The sequence below is a fragment of the Vombatus ursinus genome, unplaced genomic scaffold (assembly GCF_900497805.2).
Source record: "Vombatus ursinus unplaced genomic scaffold, bare-nosed wombat genome assembly UNPS02014821.1, whole genome shotgun sequence".
Lineage (NCBI taxonomy): Eukaryota > Metazoa > Chordata > Mammalia > Diprotodontia > Vombatidae > Vombatus > Vombatus ursinus.
The window spans coordinates 3,605,884-3,623,596 of NW_020954599.1; positions in this window are offsets into that span (position 1 = coordinate 3,605,884).

Consider the following 17,713-nt stretch of genomic DNA (forward strand, 5'->3'; position numbering starts at 1 on the left):
AAAGTCCTATAAGAAACCTGCCACGTACAAAAAAAAAAATACTATAAGGTTCAACTATTTTTATGGACATGGCAGGGAGAAAAATAAACCTTTTTTTTTCTCTTTGTCCCCCCAGTGTTTTCAAAGTCACAGTGAGACATGGACAGCTCCTCGAAGCCCCCCAGGGTAGATGTACAGCATACGATGCTCATCAATGGGACATTGTGGAGGAGCTTTACACCACCAGGGCTGCATCTGTTCTGTGCCTAAATAAAGAAATCCTTTTGCGACTTCTGTCAATCTGGCACCCGCAGCAGGACTAAATTCATTTGAAAATGAAAAACAAAAAAAAGAGTCCCCGGCATTATGGAGAAAAAGCAATAATAATTGGGGGTGGAAGTGGAAAAGGAACTTTTTTTTTTACTTTTTCAAACAATTTGAAATCTAAACTTTTCGGGAAAATAATTAGAGTCAAATAGCAAATCAGGTCAAATAATTATCGAAATGATCAAAGACTAAGCAAAATTCAAGATTTAGGGCCATGAAAATTCCTCAAACTTTGCCAAAGAATCATAATGCTTATTAATTTTTTTAATTTACTGATATAGTTTGATTTCACATCCAGATAGCACTTTGTTTACATTTCTGAATGTATCCCCATAGTTTGCAAATCGTACCTTATAAAAAATAAAGAAAAAGGAAAGAAAAAAAGTTCAGCAAAACTAACCAACCATCATTGAGTCTAACTGTGGATTCCATGATGGAATCCAGGTGTCAAACACACAGGTCTCATGTGGCCCACAATACTCCCAAGTGCCCACTGCACCTGATTCAAATGTAATTGGAAAATATTTAATAAAATTTAATTTTATTAAAATTAATAAAAAAATTAAAATTAAAATTAAATTAATAAAAAATTAAATAATTTTAAAATTTAATTTAATTTAAAAAATAAAAATAAAATTTAATAAAATAAATAAAAATACAATAAAAATACAAAAAACTTAGACAACATTACATTTTCATACCGTCAATATGTGGCCCACAGGAATCCTTGTGTATGGATTAGTGCTCCCACTTCTATTGAATTGGATACCACCAGTGTAATCTATATCATAATCCCCACTTCTGCAAAGAATTTGCATTTTCTTATTTCTTTTTCAGGGCCAAATCTAATCATATCTAATCATTATGATTTACCACCTTTAGTAAAGGCTTTTTGTTCTTGCTATCCTTTCCACCATTGTAATATATGTACACATACACACATATATACATATATATACATACATGCATGTATGCATATATGTTCATATGCACATATGTGTATATACACACACATATACGTCTATAATGTAACATGTCATGTATGTAATATTCATACAATATAAGACTTTAAGCAAAAGCTGGATTTGTATTGGTGGTTATATTATAGAAGGGCTTATTGTACACATATGTATAATATTTACATATGTGTATATGTATATATATTTATATATATGTGCATTTATTTGTATATGTAGCTTTTGTAGTTCTGCTTACTTTACTCTATCATTCTCTGGATTATCTAAATTCTTCATCGTCACAGTATATTACTACATAATAAACATATACATCACAATTAGTTTAGCCTTTCTCCAATTCATAAACATTAACTTTTATTTTCCACTCCTTTCTGTTATAAAAAATAATGAGTCAACTAGAAAATCAGGTCAAATAGAAAAATGTTTAAAAATGGCTACTGCAAATACTGGTGCATATGAGACCTTTCATTTTTTCTTTGACCTCTTTTGGATATGTACTTACAGTGGGATCTCTGGGCCAAAGGATATGGACATTTAAATCAATTTCTTTGTATAGTAATTTCAAAGTTATTTGCAGAATGTATAAACCAATTTGTCGCTCCAACAGTAGTGTATTAGTGTGCTTGCCTTTCCATGGAGAACAAATGGATGGATAGAGCATTTATTAAACATTTACTATAAACAAAGGACTGTGCAAAGCACTGGAAATAAAAAATAAAAAAGGAATGATTGAGCTCACATTCTATGGGGGAAACAATATATGGACAGTTTTAGTAGCAAGTAAGCTGGACAGGCCCTATGGTCCTTAGGGTGCAACAGTAAAGCAGGTGGTGATGTCTCTTCTTCAATGTCATTTCTATTGATAAAATCATGTCAGTTTCTGACGATGAATGATTTGACAGTACCAAGGACTTTAGTGAGAAGAACTTTCTATACTGGGTTTTCAGTGGCTGTGGCTATAGCACTTTTAGCAACAGCTTTCCGGGGGCATTTCCACAGGGATTACTTTCCAGGATGATGGCTGCATGCATTCAAAGTATTGGCATACCCAGGGTCTTGGGTGATCTCCATCAGGGTCTGGAGGGAGATGGTATCAAAGTGGAGGTGGTGTTTTGACTTGCTCGACAGTTCTGCCTCACATCTATCCCTCAGGATGCCTTGTTGCTTTAGCTAGACTTTCAGTGGCAGTTGGGTAGCAAGGGGTGGCTAGCTCCTCTCCATAAGAGACATTTTCCCAAATAATGGCTGTGAGGAAACAGGACTGGTGGTCTGTGGGGTGAGGGGATGATTCTGACACTACCAAAGCTCTTGTGCCTATCTGCCTATTGGTAGTGGTTGGTCAACAGCTGTTGCTAGTGATGATGAGGAAGGCAGTCCCCTTCTCCACAATGATTTCTCCCCTCCATGATGACTGTAGGGGTTGGGTTGGAATCATGTTTTGTGGTTTGGAATACTGCTATTCCTAAGGCTTTTAAATTCAAGAGCCCATGGGGCAGCTAGGTGGCACAGTGGACAGAGCTCCAGCCTTGGAGCCAGGAGGACCTGAGTTCAAATTTGACCTCAGACACTTGATACTTACTAGCTGTGTGACCCTGGACAAGTCACTTAACCCTGATTGCCTCACCAAAAAAAAATTCAAGAGCTCATGCAGTCTCCAACAAGATGTCAAAGGAGATGGTGGTTAAAGTGATGGTGGTGGTTCCACTGATACATGTTGCCTCCTGCCTTCCCTCCCTCTGCAATTCCCCTGCAGCTTCAGCTAGGTTAGCATGCCTGCCTTGTGAATGGCAATTAGTTGGCAGCTGATGGACATAGCATTACCTCACAGTGCCTCCAACATTGACTAGTGCCATCTTTTTTTCATCTTTACCAGTTTTCTGGGTGAGTCAAAGTGTTTCTTAACAATAATGACAATAGGAGGCAGCTAGCGGGTGCAGTGGATAGAGCACCAGCCCTGGAGTCAGAAGGACCTGAGTTCAAATCTGGTCTCAGACCAGACACTTGACACTTACTAGCTGTGTGACCCTGGGTGAGTCACTTAACCCCCAATTGACTCACAAAAAATGATAATGACAATAATAATAGTGATTATTAAAAAGGAATACTAATAGAAACTTAGAAAGAAGAAACAAGAATTTAGTAAGCACCTGCTATGTGCCAAATACAGTATATTTATATCTATATATCTATAGATCTATCTAATTTGATCCTTAAACAATCATCCTATGAAGTAAATTCTATTAGTATTTCCTTTTTACAACTGAAGAAACTGAATCAGGCAAACTTGCTCATGGTCACACAGCTAGTGTCTGAGACTATATTTGAACTCAGGTAACTCTTCCTGACTCCAGGCCCAGTGGTCTAACTGCTGCAACACTCAACTGCCTCTAAGTTAGAAGGAGGGTTGGCTTCCAATAAGAGTGAGAACTTGGCTACACAACTTTTAGCAAGTCAGTTATGTTCTTTGGGCTGAAGTTTCTTCATTTGCAAAATTAGGTTGGGTTAGATTCTTTCTAAAGTCCCTTCCTGTTCTAATATTCCCTGGAGGTCACCAAGGGTTCCTTTTCTGATCTAGCTTGAACTAAATGATCCCTGAGACCTTCCAACACTGAAAGTCTATGACTGTGTCATCTTAGAAAAGAAGATTTTAGCTTAATGTCAGGGAAAAAATTCTTCATAATTAGAATGATCAAAGCAGGCAATGGGCTGCCTAGGGAGGTAGCCAGTTTTTATTAGATTGATGTCTTTAAGCAAATGCTGATTGATCAGTTGTGAGAAGGATTCTTAGGTATTTGTACATTTTTGCCCTTTTGGATGAACTTAATATCCTTTGTAATTCAGATAATCTGAGTCTGTGGGATACCCTAAGTATGTGATGACAGTTTAGAGTTGAGGCAGATAGGTACAATGTGGGGAGGTAAAGGGCATTTCAACTATGACTCATATTTTCTTGATTCATTTTCATTTCTGATCTCTTTTTGTTCCTTGTAATTTTGGGCCAATTCATCTTTGGAAACTCAGTGAGCACTTATCTCTATTAACTGTATCACTTTGTACTTCTCACATTTTCTGCTGTCAAACACGACACTTGCCAGCCCGATTCAGCAGGTTCAGCAATGGCCTGCAAATGTGCAGATAAGGACATTCCCTCCACTCTACTCCATCATGAACTTGTGTTGAGAACCAAGTAATTAAGCAAAAAGAAAGAAAAAAAGAAGGAAGGAAGGAAAGAAGGAAGGAAGAGAAAGAGAGAGATAAAAAAGAAAGAGAAAGAAAGAGAGAGAGAAACAGAGAAAGAAAGAAGGCATAATGTGAAATGACATCTGACAGAGGTGGTGGAAAGAATCTGATTTGATGGGATTTTATTTAAGGACTGGAGCACTGCTTTGTTTTGAAGAGAGAACTCTCAGGATTATGGATGGCCTGGGTTCAAGTTCTGTTGTGAAACTCTTTGGATATTCCATAACCTTTCAGTGCCTCAGGCAACTCTGATTCTCTAAATTAAAGCTGTTGCTGCCCTACACATGCAGAAGACTTTCTTCTTCACTAGAAAGTCTTCACTAGAAGGCAATTACAGGACAAGCTCCCATTCAATCCATAATCATTTATTACATGACACTGTATGTCAGGCTCTAGTGATCTAAGTACAAAAAATGAATCATTGACTGCTCTTAAGGAGCTTCCATTCCATCTAACATGCACTTATAAAATGAAATGAATATGAAATGAAAATCATTCTATAATCTAGAGATCCTAAGAGAAACATACACTGTTATTCAATTGTCACTATGTACAGATGGAATAGTGTAATTGAAGTGTATCCATTAAGCTTCTACTTTTGAAAGCTTGGAAATTTTTGTAACTACTCTTCAACTTCTCCATCCATTGGACTGTTTCCATCATGGTTATAGGGTTGGAAAGGACCTCAGGGTTCATCTACTCCAAACCATACAAAAATTTAGTCTTCATTGTAATCTACCCAATAAGAGGTCCTCCAACTTCTGCTTGAAGAACTCCAAGGAGGGGGAATGTAGCAACTCTCAATTGACTTTTGGACAGCTCCCTTTATTAGGAAGGTGGTGGTGGTGGTGGTTGTTTTCTTCCTGACATAAAATCTAAATTAACCCTTTATGCAACATCCACTTACTCCCCCTGGTTTTGCCCTCCAGGATTAAAAGCAACAAGTCCCACATTACAGACCTTCAAATGCTTGAGCACAATTATACTGCACCCCCTCTCCTTTCTCAAGTTTTCTTCTCTTCAGGATAAACACTTCCAATTCCTTCAACACATCCTTATATAGAATAAACTCAAGGCCTTTCACCATCCTGGACACTTCCTCTGGACATTCTCCAGCTCACCAGCACCCTTCTTAACTCTAGAACTGAAGAAAGAAATCTAGAAAATGAAGAAAGAAAAATCGAGAAATAAAGAAAGAAAAATGCCACAGAAGAGTATATTTTTTGGTGAGGCAATTGGGGTTAAGTGCCTTGCCCAGAGTCTCACAGCTGGGAAGTGTCAAATGTCAGAGTCTGTATTTGAACTCAGGTCCTCTTGACTACATGGCCTGTGCCACCTCACCACCCCCTAATATTTTTGTACGGAAGAGTATTTTATGCTACTCTCTCTCTTAATACTCCTGGAAGAATACAGTGCGAGTATCATCACCCTATTCCTAAACATATTGCCATCCTTAATGTAGTTCAAGAAGACATCTACTTTTTGGCTGCCACAGAAGGAGGCCTTTATTTGGAAATTCTATTATGCCTCCTGGATGGGCATGATTGCCCATTGATGCTCCATTTGAAGCTTTTAAAGTATCTCCTTGAGGGATGTGGAGATATTTTTGAACTGTCTACTTACCAAGCTCTTCACACTTCATTGAGGATGACTGACTAAACAGTGAAATGATGCACTTGGATTGGGGCTTTGTAGAGCTAAGCCCCAGTTTAGGACTCAGGCCTAGGAACAATGGGGAGAGAAACAGCTGATTATGGAAGTGACCAGAGATCTAAGACCAGAAAGCAGCCCAGGTTCCCTGAGAAGAATTTAATTGTCTGCACAGTCTCCCTCAGGGAAGCTACCCTAGAAATGGTAGCTCTGGAAGGATAGTGGTAGAGCTTCTGTCAGGAATTATCAGAGATGTACCACTGGAGCCCAAAAGAGGAGAGAACTACTTGAAAAATGGCAGCAGCCAGGAGCAATGGGGAGGGACAGCTGCAGAGAAGTGACAAGAAATTATGAAAGCTGACTTCTGGAGAAGAAACTGGAGTTCTTGGACCCATGTAGACAAAATTTTGTGTGCTCTTGGTTATTGATGTGAGTACAGTGTAGTGTGATAAAGTGCTAACATTATTGCTTGGATGTGATTAAGTATTGACATTGTGCATTGCCCCATGCATTGTGATTATGGTTTGGGCCAAAATAAGCATCAGGGCTGTCCAATCACTGACATGATTGTAAATAGTAATGGGACTAGATCCTCATAGGGGATTTTTGCTCTGAAGAGTACTGGTTGACTGTGGGGGGAAAAGATATTCAATGTACTTTATAATCAAATAAGAAAGATGAGATTACACCTTCCTTCCTTCTTTGTAGAGGTGAGGGACTATGGATGTGAAATGCTGATATGTTATCTGCTTAGTTGATTTTTGGCTAGTTTTACTGAGCTAATTTTCATCTTTTCTTTTTTAATTCTTCAATATATGAAATGAGTCTCTGGATGGAAAAGGGAAGAAAAATAGGCTAGGAAATAAATGTGATTTTAAAACAAAAGATATCAATATTTTAAGTTCCTTATGTAAGAACTTAGACAATTTGAAGAAAGATAAGCTGTTTTCTAAAGGATTCATGCAGGCAGCAACCATCTGTGTTTTGTAAACTACCTGAACAATAATTACATTTGAGTTATCTTGAAGCGATCAAAGTTTGGGAGAATATCTAGAAACAAGGAACTAGGCCACTCACTCAAGTGGAAAGATATCACCACATATCAGGAGATATCAAGAGAAGAGAGAATATAGAATGGATCATAAAAGTTCTTGTATCTTTCCAAGTTTATATGGTTTTTAAAAAAGGCATCTGGCCTTTTAGCATTCATTATAGATGGAGATCTGAGAGTTGGCTGGCCAGTGCAAAAACAAGGTACTGACTATAGAAAAGGTACTGATTAGTGTGAACAATGAATCCTATGAAGTGGTTGCATGTATTTGAATTCATGATATTTGAAGTTATAATTATGTAAAATATGTTAATTGGTTCCAGCCAAAAGGAAAAATACAATGCACATTCAATTCCTGTGGTACTTTACAGGATTCATTATTTGTACTAATCAGGACCTCCCTCATTGCACAGCAAGCTAAGAACTTTCTCAAGTCAGCATCCATGCCCCTTTGGAAAGGGACCATTCAGATGTGATATGCCACTTAAGTGCTATAGTATTGTCAGGGAGAGAGGTGGAGGAAAACCTATTGAGGCCTACATGTGATCCTGTAGGTACCCTGGAAGTACAGAAACCTGAACTCGAGGTGTTGAGTGTCTTGCAAAGGCTAGAGAGGCCATTTGGCAAAGCAGAGCCTGTGTTGACTGCTTATTTTCAGTGCACCAATACCTTTTAATCTAAGGGAAAGAAAGCCTCAGGATTTGTGTTGCATGGAAAAAAGCTACTCCAAACACTGGTACTCAAAGAATCAGTGATGTCAGAAGACATGGATAGCATCAGACAGACCCAAGTAGGCCATAGGTTGCTGTATGACCTAGGAATAGACCTGCCCATTCTTGATTAAGATGGCCAATAGCTTTGGATATGTCTCCTTGCTATGCAAAGAACAATATTTACCTGGGGGAGTATCTTTGCAAAAAAAATCTGAGAAAGATCTGTTTGCTAAAATAGGTGTATGTATTTGGTGTAAATGATACAACTATATGCTAATAAGAGTCATTGCCCAATAAATGGTCAAGTGATGGGAAAAAGGAGTTCCCCAAAAAATATATAAGCTATGAGCAACTATGAAAAATGCACCAGATCACTAATTATAAAAACCCTTCAAATTCATATATCTCTGGGTTCTACCTCATACTTATCAGATGGACATAAAGAACAACTAAGGAAATGGTGGCAATTATCAAAGGAGATATAGGAGGATAGGCACAGTAATTGTTGGTGAAGCTATAAATTGGTCCAACAATTCTGGAAAGAAATTTGGTTCTTTATTCCAAAGTCACTAAACTGTGCATGTCCTTTGATCTGTAACTAGGTAATAGTCTTAGCAAAATCATTTCTATGTAGTGGGTGTTTGATGAATTGAATTGAATTTGAAATGAAATCAAAGCTAAACTGCAAGAATCGATGACAACCTAGAATAACACAAAATCAGGTATAGGAATCACTGAACTAAATGCACAAGAAAGTTGCTCAGTTCTTGTATCTTTCCAAGTTTATACATTCCTACTTCAAACATTTATAACTTTGAAGGGCACTTATTTCTGCCCTTATTCAGTTAATTCCTCCAGCAGTAAACCTGATTATCTGCCTCTATATTAACTGAAATCTTCAAATAGTAAGCTATTTTCCCAGGGTAAAGATTACCATAGAAACATACTTTTGAAGTCCAGTCATGATTGTATGTTTGACTGTCTTCCCCACTCCTTCTGCTAGTCTCCTGCTCTAGGAGAGCCTTCTAGCTCATGATCAGGTCCTAGAATTCCTCTTAGAATTGTAGTTATATACACTATACACACTGACACATGAAAAAGTGTGTTTGGATGGAGAAGTATGTAATTTTGTATGCAGAGTGTAGATTGAAGACCTCAAGATTTCCTGCAAATACATATTGGAAATCTTCCTGGGACCTGAAAATCTCTACCAGGGGATATTGAAATAAGAGAGTTATAAAATGCATATCATAAAGCACTATTTCTTTAGATAAAAACATGAACCCCTTTGAAGATTTTTTATATGAGAAAATTTAGTGGCCTCTTCGACTTTTTCATATTAAATCACTGTTCAAAGACACTATCAACACTGGGCATCCTGCCTTCAAAGGTAAAATTCTATGGTAACCTCCACATTGGAAAAGGGATTTTACCTTTTAAAGATTTCAGCTTACAAAAAAAAAATATAGATGAACCAGCTTCTTGCTGGAGAATCTGACTTTAGAAATGCCCAAAGTCGATTTACCACATGCTGGTCTAGTTCTTTTGTGCAGGCAAAATAAACTCTGTGACTACATCAAAACACACAGGCTGAAGGATTTCCAGCAATAGCTGGGAAGTCTTTTCAGGTAAGATTGAGTCACCTAGTTCCTTAAAGAGCTGTCAGACTTGCCATTACCTACCATTACCCACAAGAGCAGCTATGGTGGTTGCATTGTTTTGTTTTGTTTTGTTTTTCAGCTACAAGACTAGCATAGACATATTCAGTTATGAATGAAACAACAACAAAAACAACAATGTATTATTCTGTATATATCATCCATATTAACTACTTGTTCTGCTAGCAAAAGATATAGTATAAAAGCTTCCTTCATATCATACTATCCCTACAATTTCAAAACAAAAATGAGTTTGCAAGCCTCTTTAATTTAAAACCTGATTTCTGTAGAAATATGATTGTTGTTTTCAACAAAATATTTTTTTAAAAAAACAGAAGAGAAAATAATCTTTTAAATGTCCTGATCTTTATTTCTATAAAACAATGGGAAAAATTACTTACCATGTTTACTACAAAAGATAAACTGGTATATTAGAACCCCCCAAACATATTAATTTTTGATTGCTGAATAACTTGCTAATGTCAAATTAACATCCACTCTTTTAAGAATGCCTAAGGACAAAAGCCAATGCTCCTATCCCTTCCTCTTTCTTCTTCTATAACCTGAGCTAAACTCTTCATGGGACCCTTCCTGCCTGAAGGAGATCTGAGAGATACCATTGCATCTGAGTTGACTTCCTCCTGCCCAATACTAAAGTAAGAATAAGTTGTATTGTCAATAAGATAATAAAAATCAATTTGCCAACTTAGTATAACTAATTCCATTTTGTCTTAAGCCTTCATTTTGTGATTGAGTTGTTTTTCAATAATAGGACAAATTCTTGTGTAGTATGATCCAGTTAACAACATATGTGTATTCTTAAACAACTGATAAGTATGATAAACATCCATAAATATAAACTGATAAATGTCCTAACCTCTGGTAGGACAGGCTACCAATGGATAATCTTATAAACAACTTTAGCAGTAGTTTATGAAATGAACTACCAATCAAATCATGTGGTAAACAAATTTGAAACATTTATAGCTCAAACTATAAGAAACCCACCAGAAATCCTAGATATCTTGCTTCTGATTTGTGACTAGAACAAATTTTGGCATTTCCCACGCTTGAGACTCCAACAGCCCAAATTCATTTGAAGATTGTGGTGACTGAGATTTGCCACATGGGCACATCAGAGGGAGACAAATGGCCTCTGGTTGGGCAGTCAGACAATTTTGTCATGAGCACCAGTTTAAGACACTTACGCAGACCTCTAAAAAGCAGGTTGACAGTTTGTTTTTACAGGGGTTAATTTTGAATTGTTTGCACATATTGATTAATAAAGTTTGATTGAATACAATGAAAATTATGTCTGACTGGTATTTCCATCACACTAATTAGCACATAAAACAATACATTCCATTGTAAGCATTCATTCACCAAAGTCTGGAAACAAGGAGAGAATCAGAGAGAGGTAACATCATTCTATCACTTATAGATGCCCTGGGCTAGTCTTTTTCATGACAGCAGGGGATCAGAGATATACCAGAAACCAATCCATTGCATATAAGTCTCCTGACCTTGCTTTTTCCTGCTTTCAGTTATCCCTTTCTACTTGCCAGAGATTGGAGAGACACAATTTCAGCATGTCAGTCCCTTGAGTTGGTTTCTTCTCCCTTGCAGGAGACTTACAAGGGATGGATGGGTAGATGCTGTTCCTTATCTCCTGATCTGGTCTGTCTGCAGGAGTAGGACAGAAATGCTGTTCCATGTTGTCTCCCCCACTGGTCCAGTCCTCTTAGTTGCCTAACACCTTGAGAGGATACTGTTCTGAGGCTGAACCACTAGCGATGTTAATAGCCCTCTTAAACTCATTCGGCAATGATTAACAATCCCTTACTGATATGAAGTGATCCCAAACCCCTGGCTGTCATCATACAAACCCATTCTCCATTCCCTACTGCCCACTTCCTAATCTGCCCCTCAACCTAACCAACCAATATTATACTCTAAAGCTACCTATCCCTGCCCCTCCATCCATGTGCTCCCTGAAATATGAGCTCCATAGGTTTAAAAAAGGCTTTAATATTTGATGTTTTCTTTCTCATTCCTTCTAACTTCTGGCTCTCACTGAGACCTGACCTCCTCCAAATGACACAACCTCCCTGCCCACTCTTTCCAGCACTAGTACTTTGACATGTTCCCTCTCAACTCACTGGTGAAGGTTAGGAAGTTAAAATATTCTTGTTCCCCATTGCCACTTCCATGCACTCCCTCTACGTCCATCTCTCAATAACTTATTTTCTTTGAAGTTCACACCATCAATATCTACCGTCCAATCAAAATTCTGGTAGCTATTGTCTACCAATCTCAATGACACTCTCTTTTCTCAGTAAGTTCAGTACCTGACTCAAAGTCTTTTCTCCCCAACTCCTTCCCCTATACTAGGGGACATCAATATACCTACTGAAACTCCATCAAACACCCTAACTTTCCCAATGTTCAATTTGCTCATTTCCTCCTCAATCCCACTTCAGTCACACAAAGAAATAGTCATATTCTTAATTGTGCTATCACCCATAAATGTTCTTATAAAAATCTTCATTGAGGACTCAAACTTTTTTACATTTTCATCTTTTTTTTCTGGGGACATCTTGAGACAACAAGAGATTAGGGGCTGGGGGAAAGTGGTTCCCTGATAGGAACAAACAAAGTTTTAGGAAGGTTCTTGTCAGTTGAGGCTGTATCCTTGCTTATGTGGCTTAGAAAATATGAAAGAATTCCTTTCTAGCAATTCTAAGTTAAAGTATCCAGGAATTTAGCTTTCTAGTTAGAGAAAGGGAATTTCTTAGTAGGAGTTGCCTTGTCTGAAATACCAAGTTTAAGGGTCTAGTGATCCAGCCTCCTATCAAGGAAAGGGGAATTTCCTTAAACAATGTGACTTGTGGTAAGAGAAAACACACACACATACACACACACACACACACACACACACACACATATACACATTCATGGCCCTGCTGCCAAGAGGAATAGCAGCAAGGTATGAGAGCTGTAATGTGCAGGAGGGGACATGGATATTGTACACTAGCATCACAGTGAACTATTTAGACTGTGTAGGTCCAAAGGGGAGGGATATTGCTTATAGAAACCCCATATAGGTCTCTTTTCCAGAGAAAATCAAAGCCCTCAGAGTGGCACAATAAATTTGAATATCTGTATGAGTCTCTCTGGGATTAAAGAGGATTCAGGATAATATGAGGTTTTGCCAGGCTAGCTGCCTCAAGTTCAGTTTCCTTCCAAATGAAGTCCAAATTGAGTGATGTTGTGATGATTTTAAACTTTGGGACCATCTGGAAAAATAGGACCTACTTAGTCTAGGGAGGGGATAATAAGAGCTTGGCTGCATGAGTATACAGCAGGGATCAGATCTGAGAGATGCTATGGAGGTGGAAATGGCAAAATCTGGCAAGTGATTGGGTGAGGGAGAGTAAGAAGTGGGTGACACTGAAGTTGTATGTAAGACTGGTATCTTTCCATATTTTGTGGATATCAGTCCAACACTTGATCTATTCCTCTATTCTCCCTTGTTACAAGACTAGTTCACCTGTCTCTGTTCGGAAATATCCTTTCTGATGACATATGCCACATTTTCTGAAATCACAGTGTTTCAAGATCTGCAATGACATGGTATCCTCAGGAGAATACGTAGGTCTTAAAAACCTGGATTTATGTGGCAGCAGGCAAGTAAGGATCCTTGAAAATACAAGGCAGTTTCCTGCATATAATCTAGCTTGATCCATTCACTTCTGAACTCAGCCATTTGTCCATTTTTCATTCTTGTGCAATGTATATGCAAATGCACATATCTTTGAAAAAGCATTTACTTGACACTACCCTCATCTGAAGCTATTTTTCAATATCTCTCCTCTCTTTCACAGATAAACTTTTAGGAAAAGCTATCAATACTCAGTGGTGTGGTAGAGTCAGGTCGATCCAACTTGTGAGAGCCCATTATTAGTTCTTCAGTGGGAACATTACATCTTGGAAATCATCAAATGCTGCAAATCAGGACTTGATCTATGGTTTGGTTGATTTTCTCAACTTAATAAAGTGATAGAGAAAATAATAATATGAACATTAAACTTAAAAGTGTGCTGTGAATATATTTCTCTTCCCCTGGGAAAGCTAGTTGTTAAACATTTACAGGTATCCCCAATGATAATCATTTCTTTCCTTCTCCATTTTCCCATAACTTCACTACAGAAGTTTATGTACCAAGACAGATTAATAGATGGATGGATGGACAGATAGACAGAGATAGCCTTTGCATCATTTATTTATAATTTGTGCAACTTTTATGCTTAATAAATGATTAAATTTTTAAATTAATTTATTTTGATTTAACAACAATGACTTCCATAAGATTTTAAATTTTAAATTTTTCTCCCCCTCCCTCCCCACCTTCCTCCCCAAGACAGCATGCAATCTGATATAGTCTATAAATATACATTCCTATTAAACATATTTTCACATTAGTGATGTTGTAGGTAAGAATTAGAACCAAAAGGAGGAACCACTAGAAAGAGGACACAAAACACAACAGAAGAAAAAAAAATAGCAAATAGTATGCTTCGATCCACATTCGAACTCCATAGTTCTTTCTTTGGATGTGGCTTGCATTTTCCAAAATGAGGCCTTTGGAGATGTCTTAGATCCTTGCATTGCCAAGGAGGGTTAAGTCTACCAATATTAGTCATCGCACAACGTGGCTGTTCCTGTGTACAACATTCTCCAGGTTCTGCTCACTCCATTCAGCATCAGTCTATGCAGGTCTTTCCAGGTTTTTCTGAAGTCTGCCTGCTCATCATTTCTTATAGCACAATAGTATTCCATTACATTCATATACCACAACTTGTTCAGCCATTCCCCAATTGATGGGCATCCTCTCAATTTCAAATTCTTTGCCACCACAAAAAGAGCTGCTATAAATATTTTGTACATATGGGTCCTTTTCCAATTTCTATGATCTCTTTGGGATACAGCCCTCAAAGTGCTATTGCTGGGTCAAAGGTTATGCACATTTTTATAACCCTTTGGGCAGAGTTCCAAATTGCCCTCCAAAATGGCTGGATCATTTCACAACTCCACCAACAGTACATTAGTGTTCCAATTTTCCCATATCTTCTCCAACATTTATCATTTTCCTGTTTTGTTACGTTGGCAAATCTGATAGGTATGATGTGGCACCTCAGAGTTGTTTTGATTTGCATTTCTCTAATCTATAGCGCTTTAGAGCATTTTTTCATATGACTACAGATGGCTTTAATCATCTTAGAACTGTCTGTTCATATACTTTGACTATTTATCAATTGGGGAATGATGTATTCTTATAAATTTGACTCAATTCTCTATATATTTTAGAAATGAGGCCCTTATCAGAGACACTGGTTGTAAAAATCCTGTCCCAGTTTCCCACTGTCCTTCTAATCTTGGTTGCATTGGCTTTGCTTGTGCAAAAAATTTCAATAAATTATTGAATTTTTCAAGGCTAATACAAAATAAAATTTTAAATGTGATTTCTGGAAGGAAATTTTCACTTAATACACTGCTCTCTTTCTCCTAATCTTTCCTTAGCAAGATAATGGAACCCTCATACAGGTATTTTTTTTTCATTATTAGTCCACTCTTATTCATTCCTTAATTCTTTGCAACATGGCTTCTAATCTCAGCATTCAATTGAAACAGTTTTCTCTAATGTTACTAATGATCTCTTAATCATCAGATCTGATGGTCTTTTCTTAATACTTGTCCTTCTTGAGCCTGTACAGTACCCAACATTGTTGACTGCCCTCTTCTCTTGGGCATTCCTCTTCTTTGGGTTTTCATGACACTACTCTTCCATTTCGCTTCCTACCTGCTTGACCCCAATCCTCAGAATCCTTTGCTGGTTCAACAGCTATATAATTGCCTTTCACTGTGGTGCTGGACTTAATTTGGAAGGAAACTAGTTCCTTTCTCTTTTCCCTGTGCTTCTTTCTTCTGATAATCTTTTAGCTCTGATAGATTTAATTTATATATACGTGGATGTATATGTATGTATGTATGTATGTATGTATGTATGACTTTCATTCGAACCTTTGATCCCACATTTCCAACTACCTACTAGGAAAATTCACTTAAAAAACCTATGGGTATATCAAATTCAAAATCTCCCTTCCCCCCCCAAAAAAACCTTATTTTCCACTCCAAGCCCATCTCTCTAACTTCCTTATTTCTGTCAGGGCATCACCATCCTTCCTGTCACCCATTTCTATAACCTTGGAATTATCCATGACTTTTCCCTGTCATGCCCTCCATATATAATCCACTATTAATTTGTCTTATTTTATGTCTCCTATCTATCTCACATGTCTCCACTTCAATGGCATAACAATCATTCTAGTTCTTGGCCTCATCACCTTGTGCCTGGACTCCTTCAAAAACTGATCTCGCTCCCTCTGGTCTTGACCCTCTCTGCAATTTGTCCTCCACACAGTTGCCATTCTTTTTCAAAGACTGTCCATTATGACTAAAATGTTCTGTCTTTTCACCTCAGCCTCTTACAAACAAGACCCAGCTCAACTGTCATCTCCTCTCAGAGTTTTACTTATACTGATTCCTGTCCCTTGAAATTATGCTGAATTTATTTGCATAATCTTTGTATTTATTTGTCTATGCATAAATTGTTTCCCTCCTATAGAATATAAAATCTACCTAAGGGCTATGACAATTTTGTCTTTGCATCTTTAGCATCTAGCATGGCTCCCAATGTAATAAATGCTTGTTAAATTTAATTGAATATAGTACTGGATCACTATATCAATGAATCCAATTGCATTGCCCATTAATTTACTCCTATGTAGATAGCTAGACTCATGAATTTTCAGAGGTCTCAGTCAACCAGCCAGACATTCAATAAGCATTTCTTGCTTTTGGGAACGCAATTGTTACTCTGGGTTCTTGATCAGAGGGAGAAAAATTAGGAGAGATTGCAGGGTGGGTCCTGATATTCTTCTAGGCTGTCCAGTTACCAATGGAAGAAAAGAATAGGGACCCAGGCATGAACATAGATTTTGTAACTGGCTATAGTTTTCCTTATGTTAGGTTTCTGAGCATAATGTACATAAAGACAAAAAAACCCTGACAGTTACTTTCCCCCAGGAGTTTGATCTGTCCTGTCCCCTAGATGATACCCTTCAAAAAGCTGACAAGATAATCCTTATCAGCCTCAGCTCTAAGGTTAATATAAGAAAATTCTCCAAGTGATTAATTGGACCTGACTTCAATCTTCATTTTTAATTGCAGTTAAGAAATGAGAGACAAGGCAAGCATAGGGCTTATTTGGTTTTACTAAGGTGTGTGTGTGTGTGTGTGTGTGTGTGTGTGTGTGTGTGTGTGTGTGTTTAAACACAAGTCTCCCAATAAAGCTGCTTAATCAGATTGAAGTAATTGCCCGCTCCTTTAGCTATAAAGAGGTGGGGGAAGGGGGACCTCACTCTGCCCCCTTCCCAACCTCAAACCTGAATGAGCACCTGCCCTTTGTGGCAAAGCAACCCAGAAGTCCTAAATTTCTTCCAAAATAAATTAATTCCTTTCCTTTTCTGAATATTTTCTCTTAGGTAAAAATTATTATGGACCTAAAATTTTGCACAGGCTGCCAGACTTTACCCACATTTCTTTCATTTACCTTGAGTTCAACTCATCTTCTAAATTATTCCTTTTCTGAAGTGATCCCTCCTTCCTTCAACCTAAAATTGGAAAGTTACTTAGACATCATCTAGTTCAATTCCCTTCTCCCCCATGTAAAGGATGTTCAGAGACAACTAGCACCTCAGGCAGGAGGCCTGCCAAGCCCTTTTTAAAGACTGCTCATTAAACTTTGATACCCACCTGGCACTCAACACTCACCTGAGGCTCCAAAAAGCTGGAGCATGTGCAGTGGCCACAGTCCAGTAAACCATCTGGATAGGTTGAGGGTAACCAATGGGCCTCAAACATGTCAAAGAATTAGATCAGTGTCTACCTTAAGCATGTGAAAACTTCCCCCAGTGGAATCGATTTGTTCCAATGGCCATGAAGGCAGATGAAATAGTCACTGTGGAGCATTGAGAGTTTGGTCAGACATGGAAGACA